The following is a 10,916-nucleotide window of genomic DNA, read 5'->3' on the forward strand; positions in this document are numbered from 1 at the left end:
ACGAAATTATCAAGGGAACATAATAAAATGTTGGATACATTTTGACTCTCAAAGATATGTCTGGGAAAACTGTATTGATTTGGGAATTATTGGCAAACACAATGTTTGAAATCATATTCTTAGATAAAATTAAAATGAAGTTAATACCATTTCTTGAGTGAGAAGAAAATTGAATATAAAACTGTTGGAAATAGCAAGATTTAAGTGTCTTAAGGAAGAAATCCCAATGTATAAGACTAAGAAATAATGGCAACTAATACTGTATAAAATTAAGGAAAATCCCAAAGGGATAAGGGAGAAAAATATTTCAAGAAAAAAATCAGTCAAAGATGTGAATTTCAGCAAGGATGCCAAGGGTGATAACTAAATATTCAGAAGTCATCGATTACGTTTTTCCAGAAAGGGTTATTCAATGATGGGAACAAAAGTCAAACAATAAATTAAACAGTGGACAGGCAGGGAGGAAATAGAATGAGTACAAACTGCTTTTCAACAATATTGGGTTGAAGGGAGATATGCTTGGAAATGAATTCAAGTCAATGTGTACATGTATTTATTGTGTATATTATCAAACCTAAGGTATCACTGTTTGAATCTAAGTCACCATTATCTTGCTGCTAAGTTGCTTCAGTCATGTCCAACTGTGTGTGACCCCATAGACAGCAGCCCACCAGGCTCCCCCATCCCTGGGATTCTCCAGGCAAGAACACTGGAGTGGGTTGCCATTTCCTTCTCCAATGCAGGAAAGTGAAAAGTGAAAGTGAACTCGCTCAGTCATGACTGACTCTTAGCGATCCCATGGACTACAGCCTACCAGGCTCCTCCATCTGTGGGATTTTCCAGGCAAGAGTACTGGAGTGGGGTGCCATTGCCTTCTCCACCATTATCTTATGTATCAACAAAAAAGAAAAAAAAAATACCTTGAAACTATAATACAATATTGTTTTATAACAGCATTATAAAATATTTATATCACTGTGGTATGTATACAAAGAGGAAAATATAAGCCAAATGCCAAGCAATGACAACTATTGTGCATTATTCTTACTGCCTAACTATCCACCAGCAATGTAAGACTCCATCAATGATGCATGTGTGCATGCAAAGTCACTTTAGTCGTGTCCGATTCTTTGCAACCCCATGGACCGTAGCCCACCGGGCTCCTCTGTCCATGGGATTCTCCAGCCAAGAATACTGGAGTGGTTGCCATGCCCTCCTCCAGGGGATCTCCTCGACCTAAGGATTGAACCTATGTCTCCTTCATTGGCAGGTGGTGCCGGGGACCAGCCCCGGCTGATACAGGGAATTCGAAGCGGGGACGGCGTCGGCGAGAATCAGGAAACAACTGCTTAATTAAATGTTTATTAAGGATATAAAGAGTGGTGAAATAAGGATAGCTCAGCGAAGAAATTCAGTGAAGAAAAGAGGCTGAATAAAATTCCAAAGCAGGGAATTTACGTCACCTACGAAGGCCGCAGGCATCCTCCCGTTCTCCCGAAGGAGAGGAGACACTAAGGCCTCCCAGGTCAGATCTTAGAAGCCCAGGCAAAATTAGTAGGCTTGACGAGCTTCCCTGCCTCAGAGGAAAAGTTCAGCTAGAAGGTGAAAGAAAGAACGACATGGGGAGACCAAATTTCGGTGAACAAAAGGGCATACTTTATTTTCCAAAGTAGTTTTATACCTTAAGTTGTGCATAGAGGATAATGGGGGAAGGGGGTAGAGTCATGCAAAGACAGCAGTTCCTGATTCTTATCGAAGCCAGGCTTTCAAACATATCATATGCAAAAGTTTAGGTGATTTACATCATCTTCTGGCCAGGAAGCCTGTTAACATTTTAAGAAACTTATTTTTCTCTAAAGGTGATTATTCTAAAGTCAGGCACCAGCCTCCAAAAAGCATTGGAGAAAGTTGCATTCCTATAGGGCAAAGGTGAGGTGGGCTCAATCAAGAAAAGAATTAACTCAAGGGTCCAAGGTTACAAACATTGAGGCAACTGCTTACATTTCTATACACCCATTATATCAATCAATACACCGCCAAGGACACAGTAGGTAAGGGATATGGAGACTTAGCAGCAAACATTGGCCCAACAAGTGAAAAACCCTTCACCAATACAATTTCTAATCAATCTTTTAACTACTCAAAGGAATCTGTGTTTAGACAGTTTAGAACATTTCCTGCCTCTCACAGTTGGGAGGCCCTGAACAATCACATGTTGCCAGAAAAAAACCTATTCAGGCAGGCTAGAGGACTTCCAAAGGAGTTTGTAGGTTGAAACACTGTCACACCCAGGAATTATTAACTGGAGCTGTAAGCTAACTCTTTTTTCAGAGAGAGGTAGTGGGGGACAGCCCCCCGTAAAGTCAGAGGTGTAGGTGAAAGCACAAAGCAGAAAGTAGGCAGACTCTAGTTTTGGGGGTAGATTGCTCGAGAATTTCCAGGGAGACTCTTGAGGCTTGATCCCGCCTTTGCGTATGCCAAGCCTCCTTCCTCATGACCTTTGCCAGGGGCGGAGCTCGCTCCCTGCAAGGTGGGTTCTTTACTACTAAAGCATTAAAATATCAGAAAGGAGATAATGTGGGAAATTATGTGTCTTATGGTCAATCAAAATGATATAATACATTCAGTGTACAAATGAATGTATATGTGTATGTATGTATAGTGTACATTCTCAGAAACTAAAAGGAAGAGTTAAAGTAAATATTACAACTTACATATTCCTGTAAGTGCAAACATAAGTATTTATTATTAACTGATTCTTTATGTCCAAAATTGCACTCAATTAATATTGAGTATTAATATATATTTGACATACCTTTAATTAGCCTTTAGACTTGAAAAAAGTGAACTGAGGTTTTCATTTGATTTTGGAAACATGAAGTACATTTTGAAAAAAAAAAAGGAGTAGCTTTAAAAGTAGCACTTTTAAAGGTGAAAACATTTCAAGGACTTCTGAATTTCTGTCATCTAGATGAGAGATTAATAACAACTTTAATATTACTGTTTTTGTAAAACTCAGATTGCACCAGGTTTTCAAGCCTGCTGGGGTGAACTGAATTTTTTTAATAAGAAGTGTTTTAGGTTACCCTTTTTGCATCAAGAAGAACATTCATTAGTGTTACATTGTTTTGTATTATTTCTTGGTTTTCAAAGTTGACATTATGAAAGAAGTTACTAGAAAAACATTCAGATTTTGCTTATTTGATATGACTCACCAAAATTTAGCAGTCAGTTTGACTCCTGCTAATGAGTTAAATAATTACACCTCTCAGGGAATGACAAACTACTTAAAGTTTTCTTTCTCAACCAAAAGTAATATGTAAAGATACTGAATGACTTATGGAACTGATAATGAGTTCTTTTATTTTTCTCCACTGATAAGGTTCAAAGCTATATTTTGATTTAAAATGAGGGTTACCATATCTACCTTAGTGTATTTTTATCAGATAATTATTGATTTTGACTGAAATTACTGAGTAGACACATGCTAAGAAAAATTTTTCATGTGATATTAAGCACAAAATGTGAGAAAAGTGATCAAAATTGTAAAGCATATTGAACAGTGGGCAAAGGGCAGAGGTTCTTTCTATGTATCATTTTAATATCATTACAGACAATCAAGATACAGGTTAGTATGATTATAATTAAATATTGGTATGAAAAATGAGACTGAGATTAATGAAGTAAATAAGATTATACCAGCAGAAAACCTGGAGTTATTATTTAAAGCCTAAACCTATGCTACAGCTAACTGAAATAATTATAACCAAAACAACAAACACAGTCACAACAGAGTTGTATGATACAAAGAATATATATGTACATACATATATGCACACACACACACATATATATAGTAGAGTTTATAACACTCTAGAGTGTTTTATATATATATATATTATATATAACACTATATATATAAATATATATATTTATATATTTATAAATATGTATATATGCTATGCTATGCTAAGTCACTTCAGTCGTGTCCGACTCTGTGCGACCCCAAAGACGGCAGCCCACCAGGCTCCCCTGTCTCTGGGATTCTCCAGGCAAGAACACCGGAGTGGGTTGCCATTTCCTTCTCCAATGCATGAAAGTGAAAAGTGAAAGTGAAGTCACTCAGTCGCGTCCAACTCCCAGCGACCCCATGGATTGCAGCCTAACAGGCTCCTCTGTCCATGGGATTTTCCAGGCAAGAGCACTGGAGTGGGGTGCCATTGCCTTCTCCCAAATATACATACATACATATATATATATATATATATATATATATATATATATTTGAAATTGGGGACCCAAAAGAGTGATCAGAATTTGTAAAAATAATCTAAATAGCATTATCCAAATCTCAGATTATGGAATAGAATGGGAACTGATTTTAGGACTAAAAAGATAAAAAATCCAGTTTCATAAATAAGTAGTAGTAAACTTGGCTTGATTAGCTCAAGTTATTTAGGGTCAAAATCAATGTTTATTTAATTAGAATTAACTAAGTTTTCTAATAGAATATTTGTCATAAAGCCATTGTCTTTGTTAAATTGTCTCACATGCTCTTTTCAGCACCTAAACATCCTCCATAAATTTCTTGCTCCTTTTTCTCCAAGTTGTGCTTCCTTATTTAAAAAAGTAAATAAAAAAAAAAAAACCCAAAACTTCCCCTGACCATGTTATATCATCTAATTCTGGCCCCATTAAATTCCTTTTTATTATAGAACTTCTCAAAAATTTTTTTTCCTATCTTCAATTCTTCACCAAATGTTTTATTTTTCTTTATAGTGGTTTCATTTAAATATAATTCTCATAACATACAGTTTACCGAGTGGGTATAACTCACTCGGTTATATATATATATATAGGCAGAAATATACAACCATCATTGTTCTCAATTTTATAGTCTCCATCACCATAAAAAGAAACCATGAACTCTTTAGGTATTACCATCTTATATTCACATTAAGCCCTCAACTCAAACCTAAGTAACCCTTAACCTGCTTTGTGTCTCTATGAATATGTCTCTGCTTAGTCATTTTGGCCTCCCTGACTCTTTGTGACCTTCTGGACCAAAGCTGCCAGGCTCTTCTGTCCATGGGATTTGCCAGGCAATAATATTGGAGTGGGTTGCAATGTCCTCTTCTCCAGGGGATCTTCCTGACTCAGGGATCGAAACTGGGTCTCCTGCATTACAGGTGAATTCTTTACCACTGAGCCACCAGGGAAACCCCTCTTGTCTCTATAGATTTACCCATTCTGGACAATTCACATACTATGTGGCATTCTGTGACTAGCTGCTTTCACTTAACATCATGGTTTCAAAATTCATAAATATTGTAGCATGTATCACTAACCCATCACTTTTTATGACTAAATAATATTCCAGTGTGTGGATATACTACATTTCATTTATCCATTTGTAAGCTGATAGAATTCAGGTTATTTCCATCTTTTGGCTATTATTAATAAGGTTGGTATAAATATTTTTCTACTAATTTCTGTGTGGACATGCATTTTAGTTTCTCTGAGGTATCTACTAGGGTGTGGAATTTATGGGTAAAAAGGTAACATATGGAAAAGTTTCACAAATCACCAGATTGTTTTCAAGTATGGCTATACCATTTTATATTCCCACCAGCAGTCTATAAGGAGTTTGATACTTCTCATCCTTCAGTTCAGTCCAGTTCAGTCGCATAGTCGTGTTCGACTCTTTGCGACCCCATGAATTGCAGCACTCTAGGCCTCCCTGTCCATCACCAACTCCTGCAGTTCACTCAAACTCATGTCCATCAAGCCAGTGATGCCATCCAGCCACCTCATCCTCTGTCGTCTCCTTCTCCTCCTGCCCCCAATCCCTCCCAACATCAGAGTCTTTTCCAACTTTGGCATGAAGTGGCCAAAGTATTGGGAGTTTCAGCTTTAGCATCAGTCCTTCCAATGAACACCCAGGACTGATTTCCTTTAGAATGGACTGGTTGGATCTCCTTGCAGTCCAAGGGACTCTCAAGAGTCTTCTCCAACACCACAGTTCAAAAGCATCAATTCTTTGGTGTTCAGCTTTCTTCACAGTCCAACTCTCACATCCTTGCTAACACTTATAATCTGACTTTTTGATTATAGCCATATTAGTGAGTATAAGGTGAAAGAAAACTCATTGTGGTTTCAGTCTGGATTTCCCAGGTAGTTAATGATGCTGAGCATCTTTTCATGTGCTTATTGGTCATTCATATAACTTCTTTATAGAAATATCTATTCAGGTTCCTCACTCATTCTTTAATTGGGTTGTCTTCTTCTAATTGAACTGTAATGTTTCTGCATATCCTAGAAAGAAAGTACCTTACCATAAATTTAATTTTCAAATAATTTCTTTTTATCTTTTCACTTCCCTTGATAGTTTCTCATGAAGCAGAAGTGTTTTTATTTTTGATGAAATCTAATTAAAATTTTTTATTTTGTTGCTTATACTTTTGGTATCATATCTAAGAATTATCTGTGAAATCTGAGGTCACAGAAATTTATCGCTGTGTTTTCTTCTAAAAGTTTTGTAGTTTGTTTTTATTTTTACATGTTACATCTACTTCTAGATAGATTGTGTAATAGCATGAGGTAAGAGTTCAATTTTATTATATTGCATGTGGCTATCCAGTTGTCCCAGCATCAGTTGTTGAAAAGACTATTCTTTCCCAGTTGAACAGTGTTGATTCCTTTGCTAAAAATCAATTGACCACAGATATAAAGTTTTATTTCCGGACTCTCAGTCCTACTCCACTGGTCTATGTGTCTATCTTTATGCAAGTACCACACTGTTTTGAATACTATGGTTTGTAATAAGATCTGAAACTGGGAGCTATGAGTCTAACAACTTTTATTTTTTAAGGCTGTTTTGGCTTTTTAAGTCCCCTGCTACTCTACATGAATTTTAGACTGTGTTTGTCAATTTCTGCAGTGGAACCAGTTGGGCCTCTGATAGAGACTGTGTTCAATCTTTAGACAAATTTGGTGAGTACTGCAATCTTATATAGGACTTCCCTTGTGGCTCAGACAGTAAAGTGTTTGTCTACAATGCGGAAGACCCAGGTTCGATCCCTGGGTCAGGAATATCCCCTGAAGGGAGAGGCTACCCACTCTAATATCCTTGCCTGGAGATTTCCATGGACAGAGGTTACAGGCCACAGGGTCACAAAGAGTTGGACACAACTGAGTGACTAATGACATCATCTAACTCTAAGTAGTCAGACAGACCTAGACAGCAAATTAAAAAGCTGAGACATTACTTTGCTGACAAGGGACTGTATAGTCAAAGCTATGGTCCTTCCAGTAGGCATGTATGGATGCGAGAGTTGGACTTTAAAGCTGAGCACCAAAGAATTGATGCTATTGAACTACGGTGTTGGAGAAGACCCTTGAGAGTCCCTTGGACAGCAAGGAGATCAACCCAGTCAATCCTAAAGGAAATCATTCCTGAATATTCACTGGAAGGACTGATGCTGAAGCTGAACCTCCAATACTGTGGCTACCTGATGTGAAGAAGTGACTCATTAGAAAAGACCCTGATTCTGAAAGACTAAAGGCAGGAGAGCAGAGGATGACAGAGGATGAGCTGCTTGGAGGGCATCACTGACTCAATGGACATGGGTTTGAGCAAGCTCCAGGAGTTGGTGATGAACAGGGAAGCCTTGGAGTGCTACAGTCCATGGGGTTGCAGAGTCAGACATTACTGAGTGACTGAACTGAACGGAAAGAAATTAAATAAATTACTATATAATAGAAACTGCTTAAAACTGACTTTAAGCAGAATTTAACACAAAATACCATATCTTGATTTTTCCAGTTTTTCTAAGAGTGTCCTTTAAAAAGAAAAAAAAAACATAATGATGCTTTTCTAGGTATAGAAAATGGGTCAAAAATCATTCTTTTGAAATGTATGGGCATTGTACATTTTGCCAATAGACCTTCTGTTCCCAACTTTGGATTTAAAAAAGGAAGTACACATTTCTTTGCTCTTGAAATCCTCTCATTCATCTTCTTGGTCTTGTTCTTGATTGCATTAGCAACACGTCCCAATTTATTATCTTCAGATTCTGTTTTTAAAATCATGTTTTTTAGAGTTTGTCATCGTTAGGGTTTTCTACAGTAATTTACATCACATCTGCTTCCTTCATCTTACTTATATAGTGTCAGATGGTGACTGGCAGGGAAGTCTGGTATGTGCCTGGGGTCACAGAGACTACAGGACACAACTGAGCAACTGAACTGAACTGAACCCTACTTCCTCAAAGTCCCATATCTAAGTATCATCATATTGGAAGTTAGGAGTTTAATATATCAATTTGTGGGGACACATTCAGTCCATAACACTTTATCTCCCTATCTTCTATTCATCTTCCCCTGATACCTTTCTTCACCCTACTGAACTTGCTTTTCACTGAACACACTTCTGCCTCATGAACTTTAATACTTCTTGTGTTGTCTGTCTGGAAATACATTCCAAATATCTTCCCATTTTCTACATCCTGCAGCTCCTTCAATATCTGACTCATATCTAAATAATTACCTAATTCTGCTCTTGAATATCATAACACTCTCATTCTCCTAAGTTCATTTCTTTTCTTTCATAGCACTAATCACCAGTGACCCTGCATGGCCTGGCTCATAGCTTCATTCAGCTATGCAAAACCCCTCACCATGACAAAGCTGTGAACCATGGAGAGTCACCTAGTAATAGTCTATGTAACCTGAAATTTTAGGATTCTCAGCCTCTCATGAAAATTGAAACTTTATTAGAGCAGAGATATACTTTTTTTTCAGTTTACTGTTACATTCCCAACTATTATAGTCATGTATGACACAATTAAAAATGCATATTTTTAAACTGAATCAAATTAAAATGAAGTAATTTAAGTCACCTTAGGAAATACAGAATTAAATTATTAAAATTAGGACTGAATGTCAGTAACATAATTTGTTGTTTAGTACCTGTTCTCCTTTATTAGATGGTTAGCTCTATGAAGCAATGAATTATTCAGTACTGAAGTTTTAGCAGTCTGGACACTGCTTTATTCATTCCTGGAGTTCACTCAGAACTGTTGAGTACATGGCTATATTTCCATTAATTTATCTTATATAATGATAGCTTGTTGCCAATAGCACTCCTGTTGGATTTTCTGCTTTGAACTATAAAACTCTTACCTAAATTAATATGCACTATTCTGTACTGTCTATGTGTTATGTCTGTGTTACAATAGCAAATGCAAGAAACTCAACTTAGTGTAGGAAGAACCCTTCCTTTTGAACTTAAAAGATACTTTGTAGAGCAATTTGCGATTATTGTACACATAATGTTTTATTTTTTTAAACTCAATGACCTTAATAAACCTAGCCCATCAAAATAATGCCACCGGCAGTATTATGTATTACATTCATTGAAATGACTCATTTGTGGACAAACTGGTTGCTGTATAATGTTTTCCATGAAGGCTGGAACAGCTGGTTTTTAATTTGTCTGTAAGGCAAAACCATTCCCTTTGGAGTAAATGTTTTCATTTGGATACTTCGATTTGCCATGTTTGCAAACAGTATTTTGCTCACTTTGTTGTGCAAAGGAAAGAGTAATCAGTGAATAAATCTGAACACATACAAGTACAAATCAAGTAACTTCTTTCCTTTTTAGCTTGCTTCTTATTCTAGATTAACAGATAATGTTCAAATATAAGTTTATTGTCTTAACATACTTAAATTATGTTGAAAATCATTATTTTCAACATGTGAATTCCAGGCTAGTCCTGCTTGTCTTCCTCCAGCTTGTTGAGGGGGGAATGATCATGAAGGAGCAATTTGGGAATTACTAATGGAATGCAGAAGTGGCATGGATCATTTCCATCACATCCAGTCTCCAGAATGCATGGCCATGTGCAGGAGAAGAAATGTGCTCACTGAGCAGCTACAAAATTTATGCCAACTGGAGTGTAATTTTATTTTTTTAAGTGGTAATCAATAAAATTCTTCTCTTATTTATTATTGAGTTAGTCCTACTTTGATTCAACAACTTGTTATTAATTTAGCAAAAGGCTTCTGATTTAGTACTCTAGAATTTCAAAGAAAGCATTTACTAAAACATTGCATAGGTTTAGGTAAGTGCTTTGCTTTTATTGGGAATATGGCAGATGTCAGTCTAAATAGATTTCTATATAAATCATTAGCAGCTGTCTCTCTGTATAATATCTAAAAAGCATCACAGCACTTACTGAAGAATTTGTCCTTCATTAGTATGAAGGATGCTGTCCTTCATATGAACTGTATACTCAACTGTCTCTAGGAAAAAAGAAAAACAACCCAATATTTAACTAGAATTAAGCAACTGATTGTCAGGAACACCGCTAAATATTTTCACATATAGTAGCTAATTAAATGGTGTCATTGGTAGTAAGGCTGTTTCTCTAAGGAAGGGCTGGATAAAGGAGAAGTTAAAAAGGAGGCTGAGCACCAAAGAATTGATGCTTCCTAAACTGTGGTGCTGGAAAAGAATCTTGAGAGTCCCTCGGACAGCAAGGAGATCAAACCAGTCCATCCTAAAGTAAATCAACCCTGAATATTCATTGGAAGAACTATGCTAAAGCTGAAGCTCCAATACTTTAGCTACCTGATGCCAAGAGCCGACTTATTTAAACAAACAAACAAACAAACAAACCTTGATGCTGGGAAAGACTGAGGGCAGGAGAAGAAGGGGGTGACAGAGGATGATGGTTAGATAGCATCACTGACTCCATGGATGTGAATTTGAGCAAACTTGGGGAAACAGTGAAGGACAGGGGAACCTGGCATGCTGCAGTCCATGGGGTTGCAAACAGTTGGACACAACTTAGCAACTGAACAACAACAATGAAGGGCAAAATGTAAAACTAGCGAGAAGCGGAGGATAATTC

This window comes from Bos taurus, unplaced genomic scaffold (genome assembly GCF_002263795.3).
Source record: "Bos taurus isolate L1 Dominette 01449 registration number 42190680 breed Hereford unplaced genomic scaffold, ARS-UCD2.0 Leftover_ScbfJmS_1336, whole genome shotgun sequence".
NCBI lineage: Eukaryota > Metazoa > Chordata > Mammalia > Artiodactyla > Bovidae > Bos > Bos taurus.